The sequence below is a fragment of the Schistocerca serialis genome, chromosome 5 (assembly GCF_023864345.2).
Source record: "Schistocerca serialis cubense isolate TAMUIC-IGC-003099 chromosome 5, iqSchSeri2.2, whole genome shotgun sequence".
Lineage (NCBI taxonomy): Eukaryota > Metazoa > Arthropoda > Insecta > Orthoptera > Acrididae > Schistocerca > Schistocerca serialis.
In genome coordinates, this window is record NC_064642.1 from 268,371,466 (window position 1) to 268,394,367 (window position 22,902).

Genomic DNA, 22,902 nt, shown 5'->3' on the forward strand with positions numbered 1-22,902 from the left:
GTTAGAGTTCGTCAGTCATCTAATTACACCTCCTTCTACGTGACATTATTCTAGTGGAGTCGCTGGGTATTGGGACTTGTGGTAGCGCACTTTATCGACGACACAGTGGCTCCCATCAGGCCACGATAGAGCCGCCGTTTACGCGGCGAGAAACCCGAGTTAGAGCCGTATTCAACAGATCGCAATATATCGGAGACAGAAGAAGAAGAGGACGTTACGATGACAGTAATTCTGTGCTACCACATGAGACATCCTTCCGGGTTCTGTGGTGACCATGGCCAGGATCCAAACAAGCGGCTGAAGGTATATGAGCGTATAGCCAAATTTAACAAATGGTATGACACCGTGTGTTTGGCTAATGTATTTTTCTACTTCGAGGGCACCGCCAAGCAATGCTATGAAAACAACCAGGAGAAGTTCACCACCTGGGAAGTATTCCAGACGGAATTGTGCAAGTATTTCGGCGACATACGACGACACAAGTGCAAGGCAGAAGATAAATTAAAGTGCGGAGCACAGCGTCCACGAGAAACTACAGCATCCTACATTGAAGACGTCTTGATACTGTGTAAAATAGTGGATCTTAGAATGAAAGAGGAAGATAAGGTTGCACATCTCATGAAGCGTGTTGCTGAGGACGTATATCAAGCCCTACTCCTGAAGGAAGTTTCGACAGCACACGACTTCATAAAATTGTGCCAGTATATCGAGACAATGCATCAAAAAAGAATTACACGGAAGAAGTTTGAACGGCTTCCAAACGTCGTATCGATGTCTGTGATAGAGGAAGCAACTGATTTCACACGTGTTCTTCATCAGACAGTGAGAGAGGAAGTTCAGAAGGCACTTGGACTGCACGGCGAGCAAAAAACAGAGACGCTTCAAGAGGTCATAAGGGAGTAAGTGGAACAGACATTGAACCCAATCTCTTGTAGTTCATTTCCCTTTAAAACGGTGAAAAAGTCGAGACCCAGGTGGACTTACGTTCCTACAATGCCGCATGAGGAACCTGTTTGGGAACCAAGGAAGACTGAAGTCTGGAGGACCCAGGGTAACCAGCCAGTATGTTTCCACTCCGGACGATCGGGACATGTGGTGCGTTATTGTCGAAAAAAATATTTGATGACGCCCGCGCCAGAAGACAGCAGACCATCTTAGCCGACGCCAACTCCGGGTGGACGAAGATGAACAAGAAGATGTGGGTGCAGGACGACGTAGGTCACCATCGCCACAAGCTAGCCGCTGGAGAGGACGCTCCCCAACACGCCGATCAAGGTCTCCATCGCCGATGAGAAGCTCCAGCCGACCACCTAGCAGCCGCAACATGGAAAACTAAAGGGTGCGACCTCCCTTGGAGGTGAGGCCGCCGAAGAGAAAACTCCTCCGCCGTCGATCACTACAAAAATGATAGGAAACTATGTCGATATCCTCATGGATGGCCGACCAGTCCAAGCTCTTGTGGACTCTGGAGAATCATATTCAATAATTTTGGAAAAGTACCGTCGCCAGTTGCAGAAAACCGTATTCGTCGACAGCAAAACTTCTCTTCTGAAGGTGGCAAATGGGAAATATGTAAAACCTACAGAGAGATATGTCGTTCGTGAGGGTATAAGTGGCCATATACAGCCCTTAGAATTTCTCGTCTTACAATAATGTAGTCATAACGTCATTCTCGGATGCGACTTTTTGAAAGCTTCTCAAGCAGTTATAGATTGTGGTCTCTCGAAGATTATGCTAGACGAGATGAGGTACTGTGGACAGGAAGATGCGCATCCGAGTGTGTGGAGAATATGTGCTGGATGAAGTGATCATTCCTGCAGTCAACGCTAGAAAGGTAACTGTCATGTGTCATGCCACGCATCAACCCAAGGATCTTGTAGTGGAATGTAAGAGAAGCATACCACTGAAAAATAACTTGATCATCCCAGCCTCTGTCGTCTCGTTTAAGAGGGGATTCGGTGAATTGTGGATAGTTAACAGTCGCCGAGAACAGCAGATCCTTCCAAGACGCAGATTCGTAGCAAACGCTGAGCCGTTAATTGAAGAACAGCTAAGCGTCATAGAATCTGTGGACGAAATTGGCGCTACAACTAGCTCTACTATCACAAGATCTCACTAAGGAACAACAGAAGAAGCTACTCGCCATTCTTCAAGAGTTTTCTGAACGCTTCAATCCACAGGTGAAGAGCATATTACACAAATCGACGGTGAAGCACCGGATTGACACTGGAGACCATCATCCAATAAGCCAGAGAGATTACCGTGTGTCCGCAACGGAACGTAGAATAGTTCTCGACGAGGTAGAGAAAATGATGAAGAATGACATCATTCAGCCTTCGCAGAGTCCATGGTCGTCACCAGTGGTTCTCGTCAGGAAGAAGGATGGCAGTTGGCGCTTTTTTGTTGATTACAGGAAGCTTAATAAGATAACTAAAAAGGACGTTCACCTCTTCTACGAATTGACGATACACTAGATTGTCTGAAGGGAGCTAAGTTGTTCTCAACCATGGACATGTACTCGGGATAATGGCAAATCGAAGCAGATGAGGTTGATCGTGAGAAAACTGCATTCATCACCCCTGAGGGCCTGTATGAGTTTAAGGTAATGCCTTCTGGTTAGTGTAATGCACCAGCAACTTTTGAACGGATGATGGAAATCTGCTAAGGCACCTGAAGTGGACGATGTGCCTTTGTTATTTAGATGACTTTATAGTGTTCTCAGAGACATTTGATGAACACATAAAAAGACTGAGGGCCGTTCTTAATGTGTCCAACAAGGCGGACTGAAACTTAATCCAAGAAAGTGTCTCTTTGGAGCAGAAGAAATCAAAATACTTGGCCCCTTGCGTCAAACGAAGGTGTGCGGCCACACCCAGGAAAGGTGAGATCTATAACGGAATTTCCTGTTCCTTAAAGTATTAGAGATATGAGAAGCTTCCTCGGATTATGTTCTTATTACTGTCGTTTCATCAAAGACTTTTGTATCGAAGCCAGGCCTCTCCAAGAGTTGTTAAAAACTGTTGCTAAATTTATCTGAGGTGGTGCTCAACAAGGTTCTTTCGATGTGCTGCGAAAAGCTCTGACGATTGACCCTGTACTTGGTCTGTATGACGAGAGAGCACCTACAGAACTACACTCAGATGCCAGTGGGTATGGGATCGGTGCTGTTATGGTGCAAATTTCTGATGGAAAAGAGAAGGCTATAGTTTATGCTTCTAGGACACTTAAAAAAGCCGAGAGAAAGTACTCAACTACAGAAAGATAAGTTATGAAGATGGCATCTGTTCATATCGCTTAAGGCTAACCGGGTGATGACCTTCTTCAGTGCGGATGCACACGATTTGGCTGAACTCTTACTGGGCTCAGTGGATTGTCTGCCGCGTGTAATGGGTATAATGGCAGGGGCACTACGAATGTAGTGTGTGGACTATAAGTTAGAATGTGGGTCTCACTGGTAGCGTGCGGGCGATAAATCCCTGCAGTTGCACTATCCTCTGTGCCCTCGGTGGCTCAGATGGAGAGAGCATCTGCCATGTAAACAAAAGATCCCGGGTTCGAGTCCCGATCGGGGCACACATTTTCAACTGTCTCCGTTGATGTGTATCAACGCCCGTCAGCAGTTAATGGTATTGATTTAAGTGTAATTTCATGAGAGAAAGATAACGTCTTGCTGGGATCTGGGCCGTGTGCAAATTTCGATAGTATCTCCATGGAAGGCCATTCACAGTTGTTACAGACCATCATTCATTTTGTTGGTTGACAGGTCTTAAGCATCCAACAAGACGACTCGCCAGGTGGGCACTGCGTCTTCGAGAGTGTGACATAACCATAGTGTACAAAAGTGGAAGAAAACACCAAGATGCCGACTGTCTCTCAAGAAACCCTGTGCAAGACCATCAAGACTTTGATGAAGATAATGACTGTCTCGCTGCACTCCAGGATCTCTCTGCTGAGCAGAAGAAGGACGCCAAGATATCTCAAATTATGCTTGCCTTAAATCGGTCAGAGGATGTGAAAGGACAATTTAAAGTAGTTAATGGATTACTTTGCAGGAAAAACTTTGATCCGTTTGGAAAGAGGTGGCTACCAGTGATTCCTAAACGCATGCGCTTAGATGTTCTACAGAAATTCCATGACACACCTGAGGCCGGACATCTAGGATTTATTAAGACATACGATAGAATGCGCAAGAGATGTTTATGGCTAGGTTTATTTAGGAGTGTCCGTCACTATGTGTCGCACTGTCGAGAGTGCCAGAAGAGAAAGGCAGTTCCTCAGAAACCACCTGGTTGACTCATACCAATTCCACCAGCCGAAACGCCTTTCCAGAGTGTTAGGTTTGACCTCCTCGAACGATTTCCAAATTCTGCTAGTGGCAATAGATGGATTATTATTTGCACTGATTATCTGACACGCTATGCCATTACAAAAGCCGTGAAAACAGCCGAAGCATCCGAGGTATCCAAATTCATCGTGGAAGACATTGTATTAAAACACGGTGCCCCAAGGTCGTTAATTACGGATCAAGGGAATGTTTTTCAATTGAATCTCGTGACAGAGATAAATCGTCGGTGCAACATTACTCATCACATGATGACTGCCTACCATCCGCAAACTAACAGGCTTACTGAATCCCTTAATAAGACCTTGGCCGACATGCTATCAGTGTTCGTCAATGTTGAGCAGAGCGACTGGGATGAGGTGCTACCTTTCGTGATGTTTGCCTACAGCACTGCCAAACAGAACACCACAGGATTTACCCAATTTTTCGTGGTGCATAGGCGTGAGGCGACTACGACGATGGACACTGTGTTTCCGTTACATCCTGATGACGTGGACGACGACTAAATCGGCCAGGTGTTAACCAGAGCTGAGGAAGCTCGGCAGTTAGCTCGACTCCGCAAGCTGCAGGATTAAGAAAACGATTGCAGAAGGTATGACGCGAGCCACCGCCCTGTTGTCTACCAGGCCGGTGAACTCGTCTGTATCTTCACTCCTGTTCGGAAGGTTGGTCTCTCTGAGAAACTCCTCACACGTTACTTTGGATCTTATAAGATTGTAAGACAATTGTTACTTATGAAGTTAAAGATTTCGACCCCAACACAAAACGACGAAAAATCAGACATACGATCCACGTCCTTCGAATGAAGCCGTATAAGGATCCTGCAGCCCAGGGTAAATTCGAAGCTCCAGCGACAGGCAACAAGCGGAAAGGTGAAGAAGAGCCTAGCTGCAAAAGAAGTGCTAAGAAGATCACCAACGGGGCGAGCATCAGTCATCGGGAGTCGGAGTATGCAGGACCGATGACTCGTTCTCGGACTAGGAGAAGGTAACACCGAGACGCTGTTCTCTTACGAAGGTAGCAATGGCGTTGCAGTGTCTGAGTAGCGGAGTCGCCGTGGTGTGGGGGTTGTGATGCTGGGCTGTTGCACCGAGGGTCGAGAGTCCGAAACTCACCTGCACTGTAATTTCACTATTCGGGTCGAGAACATTCTAGAAGTATCCACAAATGTCAAGAATCATTGCACTGGAATGTTCTGTAACTGTATATATATATTGTATGTGTTCTGCCCGGAGGCAGTTCACTCCGCGCTCTTGCATGTGCAAGTGCTGAACAAACCTTCATTAAGTGAAGTTCGTCATTCAACTCATTACACCTTCTTCTACGTGACAATATTTCTTCTGTTATCCATGGTTTCTTCGCAGTTATCTTCTTTCTATCTATGTATTTCTTTCCAATTTCTGTGAGTGCCCCTCCAACTGAACTGCCTTCTGAGTTATTTCTTATTTCAGGTTCTACGATCTTGGAGAACTTCAAGCGTATCTCTTCCATTCCTTGGTACTTCCGTGTCCTATTTCTTTGCGTATTGATTCTTCCTGATTAATTTCTTAAACTTTACCCTACTATTCAGCACTGCTAAATGATGACATGGGTCTGTATCTGCTACTGTATACGTCTTACAATCCAGTATCTGATTTCGGAATCTCTGCCTGACCATGATGTAATCTAACAGAAATTTTTCCGTATCTCCCGTCCTTTTCCTACTGTACTTCCTCCCCTTGGGGCTCTAGAACAGAGAATTCGCTACAACCATCTGAAATTTATCTCAGAACTCAATTAGTCTTTCTCATCTCTCATTCCTAATACCAATCTCATATTCTCCCTACCCCTTTCTTCTTCTTCTTCTTCTTCCCCTACAACCATATTTCTATCCCCTGTGCCTATTAGGTTTTTATCTTCCTTTATGCACTGAATTACCCGTTAAATTTCGTCGTATACTTTCTCTATCTGTTCGTCTTCACCTTGCAACGTCAGCATGTATTCCTGAAATACCGTTGGCGATCTTGGTTTGCCGTCAATTTTGATGAGAACAACTCTATCACGGAACTGTTTACAGTAACTCACTCTCTGTCCTACCTTCCTATTCATAACGAATGATACCCCCGTTATAGCGTTCTGTGCTGCTGTTGGCAGTATCCTATTGTCAAGTGACTAGAAACACTTGTCTACTTTCCATTTCACTTCACTGACGCCCACCACATCTAGATTGAGCTTCTGAACTTCCCTTTTCTGATTTTCTGTCTTCGTCACTACGTTCATACTTCTGACACTCCACGCCCCGACCCATACAACGTTATCCTTTCGTTGGTTATTCGATCTTTTTCTCATGGTCACCTCCTCTTTGGTAGCCCCATCCGTGAGATCAGAATGGGGTACTACTGCGGAATCTTTTGCCAATGGAGAGGTCATCATGACTCTTTTTGAATCACGCACCACATGTCCTGTGGATACACATTATGTGTCTTTAATGCACTGGTTGCCATTGCCTTTCACATCGTCATGCCGTTGATCATAGCTGATTCTTCTGCTTTTAGGGTCAGTTTCCTACTCCAAGGGCAAGAGAGTCCCCTGTACCTATGTCCACTCCTCCGTCCTTTTCGACAAGGCCTTTTGCAGAATCAGGGTGACTTCTTGTGCCGGAAGTCTTCGGCCACCAATGCTGGTTTTATTCAAAATCGAAACAGTGGCGGGGTTCGAACCCAGTACGTTTTGATTTCTAGTAAAAGACGTTACGGCTAGACCACGTGTGTACTTTTGCACGTACACCCTTCTAGAAACAGTGAAAACCTTTTGGATTTAGGCTTGTTTGATTTTTTTTTCAACCTGTGCGTGCAAGACAATACATTATAAATCAGTGTTTCAGTGTCTCAAACTAATGTTTCTGACTTCTGTAGTAAGTACAAGGAACTGTTTGAACTTGGTTTAGGAACGGCTAATAACTATGAAGCATACATTACTGTTTGACAATGTGCAACTGCGATTTTTTCTTGCATGGCCTGTCCCTCATCCAATATGAGATCAAGTTGCTCAGGAACTGCAAGGATGAAAAGACAATGGAGTTATCCAGCCAGTTTCTTCTAGTCAGTCGTTATCAACCTTGGTAATTCCCAAAAAGCCATGAGCAGGTTCAAGTCTGTGTGCTGATTTTAAAGCAACAGTAAACCCACACACTGTCGTTGATTCTTTTCCTCTCCCACAGCCAGAGGAACTAATGGATCGAATGGGACAGGGAAGGTTCTTTTCCAAAATTGATTTATTTGAGGCATACCTGCAACTGCCCTCGATATGCAGTCCAACCAATATTTTATGATTGACACTCACCTAGGTTTATTCCAGTTGCAAAGATTACCGTTCGGAGGTGCTTCAGCGCCTGCTGTTTTTCCAGTGGTTTCTGAAACAATTAAGAGCAAACGTCCCTTCTTGCACAAACTACTCCGACGATATTGTGGTCACGGGTCATATGCCTGCTGAACATTTGGCAAAGTTAGATTGCTTGTTTCAAGTTCTTTCCACAACTGGCTTAAAGTGCAATAAGAAAATGTGCTCCTTCTTTCAGGAAGAATTTGACTACAGTATTTAGGATACGTAGTAAACTCACCGGAAATTCATCCTGCTACTTTGCACATGAAAGATGTGCCGACGACGACTTGTAACATTAAGGAGTTCCACGCTGTCACGGGAAAGCTTATCTATTATATCGAATTCATCACTAAAGGTGCACAAACTGCTGCTCTGTTGAGGCGGCTGTTCCGGAAAAATGTTCCTTTTGTGTGGTCCCAAGAATGTCTGGACGCATTTCAGCTATTAAATGTCACGTTATTAAGTGTTCATTGTTTAATTTATTTTGATCCAGCTAAGCCTGTTGTGTTAGCTATGGGTGTGATGTGTTAGCTCTCGATGCACCTTCTTAAGGGATTGGATCTGTGCTCTCCCGTAAAATTGGTTCCTCTGATGCATCTATTGAATTTCCCTTAAAAACTCTTAACAAAGTGCCGTGTAATTAAAGACAGCTTGAGAAGGAGGCAAGTTCCACCAATATTTGCACAATCTGAGGTTCTATTTAATTATGGATCATCAGCCTTTAGCAGCCTTGTTCAATCCTTCCAAGCCTGTCCCGACAAGGACCTCAAAAATTGCAACGGTGGGCTCTGATATTGTCTAATTATCAATGTGTGTCACTGTACAGCCCCACTGCTCAAAATTCAATCACTGTCTTCTTGTCTCAGTTATCAGTCAGTACCAACAAAGCATTTGATTTATCTAAGGAATCACGCTTTCATATTAATATCCAGGATTTTGAAAGTCTTCAAAATTTTTCTATCGATTTTCGGCGTATTGCTGCAGCAGCTGCTTCTTTCCCAGCCCTTCAGGTTGTTTTGCAATATTGGCCTTGTAGTTTGGAAGAAATTCCCCAATCAGTGGAGTGTCTCTTTTTTTCGCATAGTCACGCGCTACCCACTCAGTCCAGTGTTCCGATAGGTGACACGTATGTAAGCATCCTGTCCAATCACCTACATCCATTCACGTCCATTGTGCATTTCGACGGACTTGGGCAATTCCTGTGGCACAATGCGACACCCCACACGTCAAGAGTTGATACAGAGTGGCTCCAGGAACACTCTTCTGAGTGTAAACACTTCCCCTCGCCACCAGACTAGCCAGACATGAACATTACGAGTATTGAGCACATCTGGGATGCCTTGCGACCCGTGTTCAGAAGAGATCTCTGTTGTGACTTGGCAAGACAGCCAAGCCACTAGGAGGTAGCCGAAAGGCACGCGTTTAAGCTCACGCAGGCTGGCGTGAGGTCTGGAACAGGTAAAGTAATTATACTAGCAAAAAAGGTACGTAGCTTCTGGAGTACTTAACTTTAATCCATAATTGGTGAACATCGGTCTGACGGTACATGCATCACAAGATAAATAGCAAATGATAACGGCGCCTTGCTAGGTCGTAGCAAATGACGTAGCTGAAGGCTATGCTAACTATCGTCTCGGCAAATGAGAGCGTATTTTGTCAGTGAACCATCGCTAGCAAAGTCGGCTGTACAACTGGGGCGAGTGCTAGGAAGTCTCTCTAGACCTGCCGTGTGGCGGCGCTCGGTCTGCAATCACTGACAGTGGCGACACGCGGGTCCGACGTATACTAACGGACCGCGGCCGATTTAAAGGCTACCACGTAGCAAGTGTGGTGTCTGGCGGTGACACCACATTCCTCCCCCGCAAATCGGCGTACGGTTGTTATAAGGCTTCTGCCCGCCGTGGGGAGCACCCCATGTTGACGTATGCGACGAGGTGGGGAGCCTAACAACAGGCGAGGCTGTGCCACCCGCACCCTGCCATTCGGTCCGAGGGGAGCTAGGAAACGCCTGAAAACCTAGTCCAGGGTGCACGCCAACATGCGGTGTATAAGCCCTTAGAGAGACAGGAGGGGCCGAAGAGTCGACCTCCATCGGGTCGGAGCACCCGACGGGCGAAGACGCCATATGGTCCGGAGCGGGCAAGAGTTCCATGTCGGAGGACAGCTGGTCACGGGAAGCGATCGGCGGCGCGTGACCCAGGGAGGCGCCCGGCGGTTGCAGCGACGCGCCCACTGCGGGCGTCGCCGGCGGGAGAACAGGCGGCGGCGCGTCGCCATGGGGCAAAATGGAAGGCAGCTTCGGTAACACCTGGGGATGAGGCGAGCCAGTAGATGGGTCCCCAGGGCGCTGACCGGAAGGCACCGTCGCTGAAAGCAGACGGGGAGCGGCAGAACCCGTGCGACGACAGAGGCGCAGCTGATAGATGCCGACGCACCTCACCAGAGGCCCCCAAAACCAGATACATAGCGCGGCCGATGCAGCGAAGAATGCGCCCTGCGAGCCAACGCCGTGAACCTCGATAGTTGCGGTAGTAGACAACGTCGCCTGGGGCAAAAGCAGGTGTCTGCCGCTGCACAGGAACCTGATGCGGCGGATGTAGCAAAGACATCAAGGTGCGATGAGGGCGACCGTGCAACAACTCAGCCGGTGAGCGACCATCTCGGGGCTGAGAGCGATACGTGGACAAAAAGAGCAATAACGCGTCCTCCCGAGAATGCGACTTTCAACTTCAACATCTGTGACTTGAAAGTCCTGACCAATCGTTCAGCGGCACCGTTTGACTGTGGCGAAAACGGCGCGGACGTCAGATGTTGAATACCATTGGCCTTGCAGAATGACTGAAATTCTGCGGACATGAATTGTGGGCCATTGTCGGAAACAATAGTCTGTGGAAGCCCTTCAATGCAAAAGATAGCGGACAACGCTTGGATGGTGGCGGATGACGTCGTGTAAGACATCCGAACAACAAAAGGAAAATTACTGAAGGAATCGACAACAACCAACCATCGAGCATTCCAGAACGGACCAGCAAAATCGGTGTGTAAGCGTTGCCAAGGGGAAGTGGCTTTTGGCCATGCAAAGAATTTCCGCGGTGGTGCGGATTGTTGTTCGGCACACGCCATGCAAGAAGAGCACATATTCGTAATCGCAGCATCGATTCCGAACCAAGTACAGTGCTGACGAGCAAGTTGTTTCGTTCTCACTATACCCCAATGGCCTTGATGGAGAAGCCGTAAGACAGAGGACTGTAACGAACGCGGGACCACTACCCTGGACTGATCATTATCAGAACGCAACAGTAAAACACCATGTCGTACAAAAAGTCTCTCCGTGTGAGCAAAAAATCGGCAAACCAACGGATCCTCGATCCGTGACTTTGACAAGGGCCATTGCGTAGCAACAAAACGCAGAACGGTAGCAAGGACAGGGTCAGCAGCTGTGGCTGTAGCTACACGACGAAAATCAATCGGAAACGATTCGACCACGTCATCGGTTTCCGAATCAATGAACATGCAAGCAAGTTCGGAAGAATCGAATGCTCTATCCTCAGCAACAGGCAAACGGGACAACGCATCGGCGTTTCCGTGCTTAGCAGTGGACCGATACAAGATATCGTAGCGGTACTGCGAGAGGAAAATTGACCAGCGAATGAATTTCTGCGCTGTACGTGGAGGTACAGGCTTGTTCGGATGAAAAAGCGATGTCAAAGGTTTGTGGTCAGTGATGATGGTAAAGTGACGACCATACAAGAAATCATTAAACTTTGTAACACCAAATACTAGAGCCAATGCTTCTTTCTCGATCTGTGAATAATTTCTTTGCGCAGACGAGAGCAATTTGGACGCAAAGGCAATAGGGCGATCGTGCGAACCATCTTTGTGCGCAAGCACAGCACCGATCCCGAAATCCGAGGCACCCACCATCAACAAAAGGGGCTTCCGGGGATCGAATGGCGTAAGGCAAGTATTGGAAAGCAACGCCGATTTCAACTGGCGAAAGGCGCGTTCGCATTCCGTCGTCCAGACGAACGGAACACCTTTACGGCGTAAGCGATGAAGCGGAGCTGAAATGGAAGAGGCGTGGCGCACATATTTATGATAGTAATTGATTTTTCCCAGCACACTCTGTAGCTGCTTCAAATTCTGCGGCGAAGGCAAGTCTTGTATGGCACGGAGGTGCTCTGGACTAGGATGTAAGCCTTGGGCATTGATTACATGTCCCAGATAGGGTAAGTCACGAGCAAAAAACACATATTTGTCCTTCTGCAAGCGAAGACCATGTTGTCGCAAGACCTGAAATAATGTTCTGAGATTGGCTAAATGTTCTTCTTCCGTCTTTCCGGAGATCGCAATATCGTCTAGATAGTTTGCTGCAGTAGGGACCGACGTACAAACAGTTTGCAGATATTGCTGAAAAAATGCAGGGGCGGATGCACACCCGAATGGCAGTCATTTGAATCGATATAAACCAAGATGCGTGTTAACCACCAAAACGCGCTGGGATTTTTCGTCCACCGGTATTTGCAAGTACGCATCTGCTAGGTCCAACTTCGAAAAATATTTACCCGGGCACAGTTTGTCAAAAATATCTTCCAGGCGAGGTAAAGGAAAAGTTGCAGTCACTAGTTGGGGATTCACTGTTGCCTTGAAGTCCACGCAACGTCTCAATTTTGCGGAAGGTTTTCGCAAAATTACTAAGGGTGATGCCCAGAGAGAAGCCTGCACACGTTCAATTACACCTTGTGATTCCAAATCGTGTAATGTTCTTGCGACCCCATCACGCAATGCGTGGGGAACATTGCGCGCTCTGAAAAATTTTGGTTGCGCGTTTACTTTCAGTTCCAAATGTGCTTTATAGTTCTTAGCGCAACCAAGGCCCGGTGCAAAAATGTCTGCAAACTCTGCACATAGACGAGAAACACTGTTTGAAGGCACAGTCTGCTCCACTGATAGGACCTGATTGACTATAGACAAGTTAAACAACTGAAATAAATCTAAACCAAACAAGTTCACAGCAGAAGAAGAACGAAGGACGTACAATGACACAAGTTTTGTTTCTCCCTTGTATGTTGCAAGAATGCTGCACTGTCCTAACACAGGGATTGCTTCTCCTGAATAACTACTTAACTTAATATTTGCGGCATGCAACGGAGGTGTGCCCAGCAGTTTGTACGTGTCTTGATTGATCAAGGAAACTGCAGCTCCGGTATCGAGCTGGAATGGTATCACGTTACCATTAATGGCCAAGTCTACAAAAAGTTTATTGTCCTGCTGACGACAAGAGCGACTGTCTCACGCAATGTGAACTGACACTGGTACAGAATCACTTGCGACTTGACGGGATTTCCGGCGATGTCAACGCACACTATTTGTGGGACGAACACAGTCACTGTTAGAGAGAGTGGCACTGGGCGGAGTGGAATGAACTACATGAATTTCCATAGGCGAAGTGTTGCGAGCCTGAGTATCCTTGGTTCGATTCCGATTCCAGCGCAAAGCAAAGGGCCTGGAATGGTTTGGAGCGTCCGATCGGAGCTTTTTCCGGCAAACACTTTGAACATGGCCTTTTTTGTTACAGAAAAAGCAAATAGCCTGGCGTGACGGGCAATTCTCACGCGAATGTCTAGTAGCACACTGCGGGCATGATTTTAGCACTGCATTTGCTTGCCGACGCAGGACAGGTGGCGGAGAGCCAGGCGGCTTTGGCGCGGCCGGGCGCGAGGACTGTTTACTGTTCCGTGTAGCTCGCCCGACGGGCCGGTTAACCTGACACACGGGTGGTGAAGTTTCAAATGATTCCTGAGCAAAGTCAAGCGTATCCTGCCGGTCCAATATATCCATCACGTGTTGAAGGGAGGGATTGAGTAGTTTCAAAATCTGTTCCCTTATACGAACATCAGAAACGTTCTGTGCAATAGCATCATGTACCATATTATCTGAATAAGGAAGTCCACATTCACACTCAAAAGCACAATCCCTAGTAAGGCCTTGCAAAGTTGCAACCCACTCCCGATTAGTTTGACCGGCCATACATTTTGTACGAAAGAAGATATACCTTTTTGCAACTACATTGACTGATTCTTTGAAATATGCATCCAATGCAGACAAAATTTCGTCGTAGGACAGAGTTGCTACGTCGCGTCGGGGAAACAATTTGACTATCACATGGTTCGTGGACACGCCAACGCACGAAAATAAGAAAGGCTGCCGCTCGTTACCTTGAATTCTGTAGGCGGCGAGATGGAATCCAAACTGGCGTGACCACTCCGTCCAGCTTTCCAGTGCCGCATCAAAAGGACGGAAAGCTGGTGCTACAGCGTGTTGTGGCTGCGGTAGCGGTGGAGCGGCGGCTGCCGCATCGTTTTGCATTGCATGTTGACCCTGGACGAGCTGTCCAAGGGCATCCAATAAGGCCTGCGTCTGCTGATTCTGTAAGCGATAAAATTCGGACAGTACATCTGGAGATTGTGGCGAAGCCATGACACAAGTAAATTAGTCTGTATTGGTACATACGCGAATTGGCTCGTCGCCAATCCTCAGCGCCAAACTGTTGTCACTTGGCAAGACAGCCAAGCCACTAGGAGGTAGCCAAAAGGCACGCGTTTAAGCTCACACAGGCTGGCGTGAGGTCTGGAACAGGTAAAGTAATTATACTAGCAAAAAAGGTACATAGCTTCTGGAATACTTAACTTTAATCCATAATCGGTGAACATCGGTCTGACGGTACATGCATCACAAGATAAATAGCAAATGATAATGGCGCCTTGCTAGCTCGTAGCAAATGACGTAGCTGAAGACTATGCTAACTATCGTCTCGGCAAATGAGAGCGTATTTTGTCAGTGAACCATCGCTAGCAAAGTCGGCTGTACAACTGGGGCGAGTGCTAGGAAGTCTCTATAGACCTGCCGTGTGGCGGCGCTTGGTCTGCAATCACTGACAGTGGTGACACGCGGGTCCGACGTATACTAACGGACCGCGGCCGATTTAAAGGCTACCACCTAGCAAGTGTGGTGTCTGGCGGTGACACCACAATCTCCAACTCTTCGTACTCTTACGGATTTATGTACAGCCCTGCAGGATTCATGACGTCAATTCCCTCCAGCAATACTTCAGACATTAGTCAAGTTCATGGCATGTCGTACTGCGGCACTTCTGCGTGCTTGCGGGGGCCCTACAAGGTATTACGCAAGTGTACCAGTTTCTTTGGCTCTTCATTGTATTTCTCTGTGTATTTGTCTTTTAATCATTGTTGGTAAATACTAACAGTGTGGTTAATATTTCTTTAAAACTACTAAAACTTGATCAGATGGTGTTCAATCATTTGTGGCTGAGAGACACACTCCTCACGCAGTTTCAAAATTTTGAGTAACTAAAAGCCACTCGATGCTCAATTTGGATAACTGAATTTTTGGCTTAATGATTCAAAGAGTTTTCCTACTGCAAGACTGGAATAGTTATCTAGAGTTCTTTTGTAAAAACAAACTTATATGTTTTAGAGGCCAATGTCCGTTGTTCCCTTTTAATATTCATTTGATAATTTTTGTAACTCTTTAAAATTATTTCGTTTGAGGTCCAAAGTCCACTGCTCTGTCATATGATTTGTTTGAAAATATTAACAAACTAATACTGTTGTTTGTTCAAGTAACAATGTTTACAAAATAATTTTAACGTTAAAATATTCAACAAAAGACTCAGCATCTTACTGCTCAAGGATCCCTGCATCCAAGCTAATCTGCTTCATGGTTAACTACCGCCATTCCAAGCTTAACAGTTATCTATTATCATGAATTATAAGACCCATTATTTCCATGGTGACAGTTACTGAACTATATGAAATGAAATCGTCATAACTTCTGCACGGTTTTGTGTTAGGACTTTCAAACTGTAAGGTTGGCCGCGGGAAATGGTGGGAATTAGTATGGTATGTGTGGTTTGGTCTAGTGACGAAGCACACTTTCATTTGAATGAGTTCGTCAATAAGCAAAACAGGCGCATTTGGGGGACTGAGAATCCGCATTTCGCGATTGGGAAGCCTTTTCACCCTCAATGGGAATAATCGGTCCGATTTTCTTTGATGGCACGGTGACTTTCGAATGGTACGTGAAGGTTTTGGAAGATGATCGAAGCAGGCGAAGCAGGAGAGTGTTTGATGTCCTGGAAGAGCACTTTTGGGGCCACATTCTGGCTCCGGGTTACCCAGAGGCCACTGGCATGGGCCTCGATTGGCCACCATATTCTCCGGATTTGAACGCATAACGCATCCGACTCTTTTTTGTGGGGCTATATTAAAGACAAGATGTACAGCAATAACCCCCAAACCATTGCTGAGCTGAAAACAGCCATTCAGGAAATCATCTACAGCATCGAAGTTCCGACACCTCAGCGCGTCATGCAGAATTTCGCTATTGGTCTGCGCCACATCATCGCCAATGATGTCTGGCATATCGAACATCTCGTAACCTAAATCCAAATATCTTGAATCATAGTGAGGATATCCTCAAGGATGTAAAATGAGTCATAAAACAGGAAAACGTAATACATATTTACAAAAAAAAAAGGATTCTTCTAATGTTATTTCCACAGATCCTAAGTGGAATGGTCCTCATAAATGTGGAATAAAGCAAAAAAATAGGTAACATATTTTCCTTTAAGAAGTAATGACAAACGTGTCACAAAACATTTATACGTACAACTCTCCAAGGTGCACATGGCTATCCTTACATTACTGAAACCACACATCGTCAAATATGATACCAGTTTACGCCAGTCATTTACATTTATCACATTACTGCTGTGAAGAGGTACTGAAGTCGGGTTTAATATAGCACTGACGTCATTTGATGTTATTATTAATGCAAATTGATCAGTTCTACTGATAAATTTTTCAACTGAGCAGGAGAACCTGGCTACCAATAATTCTTTAGACTCCTCATAAACTGAACTTTTTTATTAGTCAAACTTTTTATTTTGGATAGTAGGTGACTGACAACGTTTATTCCTGAATAATGGACACTTTTCTGGATCAAAGTAAACGACTTAATGAAGATCATTCATATTTCTAGTGTTGATTCCATGAACTGGTCTGTTGGTTTGAACAGTAGATACATTATTTACGATGAATTTCATTATGGGATACATATACTGGGAAGCAATAACGAGTATCCTCAGTTCCGTGAGCAGGCCTCTGCCGAACGTGTTTGAGATCGCATCACAAATAATTTATGTTGGACACTTGTGGACTAGGCTCGATGATTTGTTCTAAAAACGATTCCATATGACATTATGGAAATAAAGTGAAGTATGCTAGCTTTTTTTCTTCTTATACCAACTATATACGACGCTTTGGGCCAGCAACAGCATGCCGAACTGTCGTGTGTATGTTCCTGCCAGCGGCGGTTACAACAGCCGCTGCCTTTCCGTCTCTGGCGTGGAAACCAGCGCGTGACCCTGAGAACCGCAGGCTTTTTTGCTTTCGTGTTAGCTATATTTCGGAATATCTGCAATTCAGTTAAAGACTTGCTTAGGTGCCTCAGCATTTCAGTGGTATACTGCTGCCAAATGATTTTAGTACAAAGTTACAATCTCAAGAAGTCAGCACTGTCAACCTCTTTTATCTACTCGCTGACATATTTCAGACATACGTTGGTAGGAAACTTCTTATGAGTTCTACACTGCTTATAGTGTATTCTTTTATTGTTTATCACCAAGTACCATTCATTAATGTCCATGAAAATTCCACTAACCGATGTTTCTAAAACTATACTTGATTTGCCCTTCTGCAGTCAAAACAAATTTGATGTTGGGCAATGTTACGGATGAAAAGTCATCAGCATACCCTAAGATGGAAACCTGTGCGACACCATTTGTAATTAGTTCATAGGTGGTTGACGACTTTTCAATTGAGGACTCCTTCCTGCTGACAGCTTCTGTTTCCTGGCAGGGAGATATGATTTGAACCATTCAAATGTTAAAATGTGTGTGAATTCCTAAGGGACCAAACTGCTGAGGTCATCGGTCACAAGACTTACACACTACTTAAACTAACTTATGCTAAGAACAACACACACACCCGTGCCCGATCGAGGTCTCAAATCTCCGGCGGGAGGTGCGGCGCAATCCTTGACACGGAGCTTCTAACCGCGCGGTTTCTCCTCGCGGCATTTGAACCATTCTGCAACTTCTGTTACACTGAGTATGTTAATTTCTTTGAAACCAGTTGTTTAACATTTTATGTGTGAATTTAGGAAAGTAAATTAAATGGCTTGTCGAGTGCGAGTTCAGTGTTTAGGTGATCGGAGTAAAATCTCAGACTGTACAAGGGGTTGGTTAAATGAAACCACTCCGTCAGTTTAACCACCTTGTAAGGCAGCATTGGAAGGGAATGTGAGGATAACACTGCTCGCTCTGGTGATAACGTTGCCTTTAAGAAACACAGCCCTTACTTGTCTTTCAAGTAACTCGCTCAACTGTCCTCATAACCTCCATTGCCTCCCTCTCACCAAAGAAAAGTTCTCAGTTATACTTGAAATAGAACTTGGTTATTCTGCTTGGCAATCACTCAGAGACAAATAAACACACAGGAGAACAGTAATTAACTATACGTAAGTATAATAATGCGTCATAACAAGTAAATACCGTCAACCAACTTTTATTACTGGTTTGGATTAATTACAATCGTTTGTGAATTATTTTGGCTATACAGTGAAGGACACTACAATTAACCAGTGTTTCGGCATGTAACAGAAGCCAGTAGCCTTCGTCTCCTCAGTGAATATGGTGTTGATCAGCCTTGCTCTTCTTACTCGAATGCGACGCGTTCTTGACGGCGTTTGTTGTTGGCTTCTTGGCGACACGTGACTGACTGGACTGCGACAACGTGGGTCCCGATAGTTGTTGCTGCTGAGTCTGGGTTAACGGCGCTTTCTGCAAAATAATTGATCAAGCGTACAAAAAACTGCGTAACAAGAAGAAAAAAGTTGCAGTTCTCGTAATATGTCGTCCACAGGGACCGTTTACATCGGTGTCCAACAACTACGAACAATAGGAAAGAAAGACAAAAACAAAGACAGAAATGACTTGTTCAAGGCTTTGTGGATGGTTCCGACACATAAGAAATGTTGATAGGTTAGTATAGGATTGGGTAAGAACTGCCAATCCAGTCAGACGGGTCCTGACTCATCAGACTTTACAGTGGTTTTGTGCTACTCTCCATTTTTTCCTGCCTCGTGGTGATGTTTTGTCCCAATCTGTTAGTTTCGGCGTCGTCTGAATCTACTTTGCATATTCAAGTCTTTAGATGCCTCTTCTCCCCCCCCCCCTCTCCCCCTCCCCCCCCCCCCTCCCCACACCATCCGCCCCTTCAGGCACCGAGTTAACTAGGTGCCGCAGCAGCTATCCTCCCATCAATATATGTCTCCTTTCCTGATAGGATCTCCAACAGTCTTCCACCCTCGCCCATTTGTTAGTACTGCTTATTTCATTCTTTCCACCAAGATTAGTTTTTAACAACTTTCAATAGCATCATATTTCAAATGCTCTCGGGTTCTCAGCGCACTAATTGGCACAGTGGTTAGCAAATTGGACTCACATTCGGGAGGACGCCGGTTCAAATCCGCGTCCAGTCACCTAGATTAAGTTTACAGTAATTTTCCTAAGCCGGTCCAGGCAAATTCGGGAATGGCTCCTTTGAGAAGGCACAAGCAATTTAGTTCCCCATCCCTAGACAGTCCGAGCTTGTCTCCGTCTCTAATGTATCGTAGGTGCAAGAGGAGGAACAGCCTCTACGGTAATTGCAGGGGTTACAGTCTTTTAACCTTAGCCAAAATGGCCTTTCTATGCTGCGAACGGCTTATAGCAAGAGGAAACTTCTTGAATGCCTGTATCTCTGCTGTATGTTTAACAGGTGGTAACATCCTCTTGGGTAAAGTTTATTTCCGAACGGGGGCTCCCAGGCGGGCCATCATCACCAGAAGGAACACAACTGGCATTTTGCAAGTCGGAGCTTGGAATGTCAGATCCCTCAACCGAGTAAGCGAGAATTTAATAATGGAAATTGATAGGTTGGAATGCGATGACAGGAAGAACAGGACTTCTGGCCCAGTGAGAATAGGTTTGTAAAATACGAAACCAAATAGGGGTAATGAAGAATAACTCTAATAATAAATAAGGAATCAGAAATGTTAGTAATATTCTATGAACAACAAAATCAGTTCGTTACCATAGTCAACACTCACCACAGTAGTATAAGTGCATATACTGACTAGCTCCTTAGGTGAAGAAGAAACTGAAAGTAAAAATGATAAGAGAATTATTCAGATAAATAAGACAAAAAAATGACTGAGATGGAGGACTGGAATTCAATAGTAGGAAAAGGAAGAGATGGAAAAATAGTAAAACATATACTGGGGGAATGGAACAGAAAACCGCCTGGCGAGTCTTGCACAGAACGTAATTTGATCATTGCTAATATTTGGGACAAAAATCATGAAAAAGTTGTATACGTGGAAGAGCCCAGGAGACACAGGAAGGTTTCGAATGAATTGGTTCTGTAGATATAATGGGAAATCGAAATGTTTCCAGTTGAGTGCGTTGCTGCAGTGTATATGCAACGTAGCGCGGCTCCAGTGTGGGTATATAAGCATCGACATGTAGGCAAGGGATATGACTGTAATATTCGTATCTTCCCGATCAGGGGAAACGTGAACTATGGCGACTTTATAACCAAATGTGTCTAAGAAAGCCAAACGTGTTGTTATACTTTTCTTGGCTGCCGAACTGCAGCAAGTCTGTCGGAAACGACTGCGGTGGATGCTGAGAAATTACTGTAGGAATCATGACTCTGTAGGTAATAGACGAGTTCTGCTACGTCTGACCTGGAACAACAAGTACCAAAGATATTACAAAAACGTTCGCAGGCATAATATCAACAGTAATAATAATAATAGTAATAATAAAATAATAATTGGCTCTAATAATGATGATAATAACAGAATATTAAAGGGCATTAAGAATGATGTAGATTATTTTAACATATTTTAATATACAGGGTGTTTATAAACGAATATCGGGGTTTTATCGCTTTATAATATTTATTACATTAAGCTTACAGTTATAAATGATATTTCAGATGAAAGAGCAACTCAAACAGTTTTACCAATAACTTCATAAATATTCAATGTGAGTACCATTTGCCACACCGCACACATCAAGTCTGTAGCCGAGCGCTGGACAGGCAGCAAGGGGCCCAATGACAGGGCTTGCTTTGCAAGGCCTCTACGTTCACCCGAACTAACGCCATGCGATTTTTTCCTTTGCGGCTTCATTAAGGATCGTGTGTACGTGTCTCCGCTACCAGCAGGCCTCCATGAATTAAGAAGCCGGATTGAAGCAGCTATTGCTACAATCACTGCAGACACACTTATCAACGTTTGGGAAGAACTCGGTTATAGACTTGATGTGTGCCGTGTGACAGATGGTGCTCACATTGAAGATTTATAAGGTTCTTGGTAAAACTGTTTGAGTTGCTCTTTCATTTGACATATCATTTGTAACTGTAAGTTTAATATAATAAATATTATAAAGCGTTAGAACCCCGATATTCATTTATAAACACCCTATATCTTCAGCATTACAGAAGCAGAAGGGATAAAGAAAGAGAAGAAGATCGAAATGGCAGTGACAGTGGCAGTGAGATGGCTGTTGTGATAGAAGGTGAGCCAGTAACTGTCTTTTAAAGTTTGGGAGGAATTTGACGTTTTTCTTTTGAGGAAGATTGTTCCACAGTGGGGTTCCTGATACAGTAAATGGTTTAGAGAACATGGCAGTATTGTGTGATGGTACAGAAAGGATTTTACTTTCTAGAGAACGAGTATTTCTACTGCGCTGTTCAGATAGTAGTGTGAGAGATGAAGATAAATAAGGTGGTGCGAAGTGATTGAGAAGACGACAGAGCACCCATGGAGTGTGGTAATCTCTGTGCTTGTCGGCATGGAGCCATGATAACTGTTCGTAGGCGGGAGTGATATGGCGAAATAGCGTACGTCACAAATGTATCGTAAACAGGCATTCATCGCCAGTTCTAGGCTGGGTGAGCTTTCATACGAAAGTCCTTGGAGAATAGCATCACCACAGTCAAGTACGGTGAGTGATTCTTGATATCTTCCCGACGTAAAGTGTATTCCACGAATTTTCGGAATTGGAGCCGTATAACGTCGACTTCCTATCACGATATTTCGGCTGACAGAAATTCATCCATCTTCAAGTGAGTGTTTCGCCCGAGCGGTTGCTTCTGATCTTTTCCTAAAAACACAGTCCTGACTGTCTTGTTTTAGCAGTTTACGTTTCTGAAACTGTCCCTGCTGTAGTGGCCGGCACGAAAATAGGGCTTCAAGGTTATCTCGCCGTCTAGTCTAGATTATGAAGGAGTACTTTCCAAAAGAAAATTCTCACTAGCTTCTAGGAAAGAAATGAAAACTAACGTTACAAGAAATTTTGGTGGAAAATAATTTTTTACTTCAACCTGTGGTAGTTACTGAATCACTAATGTAATTGGACGGAAATAAATATATGAACATCCTCAAAGTTTACAGATGCATATGCTGCGTCTTTTATTTCGGAAACGTAAAAATATTCTGAGATAAAAAATAAAATATTATAAGAGGTGTGAAACTGTGCCGACTGCGTAGCGAAAAATGGGGTCGCTGATGAATTTTCGTTCTGTAGGACTGCGAATAAACTTCCCGCGAGAAAATTGTTAAGAAAACTACAAAATTATTTTTGGTAATATTTCAGACATCATTATCGTATCGTGTCAAGTACAGAGGCAAATTACTTCCGCGATATTCCTTGTGCATCAGCGCGCGGGTCGTTGTAGGCCGTCGCCAAGAGTTTTGTTCGGACGGCTCGCCTTAATATGACTGAGAATATTCCTTACTTCCCGAAAATATTTTACTGGCTGTTAATACATATCCTTCGTCATTCCATCCATCACTAAAAACGCCAATGTATGCTATGCAAAAGTAATTGTAGTTATTTAGAAGCCAATATTTTCACTGAAGTCTGGCAAAATATTTGTTCGAAAGTTTTTGTGAAACCCAAGTTTTATATAAATTTGCTGTAAGCCTATTATTCTCAGGACGCAATTCGTGCTTGATACACAAAAACCTAGTTCTTACTACTGCAATGTTCGTGTCCTGTGTTA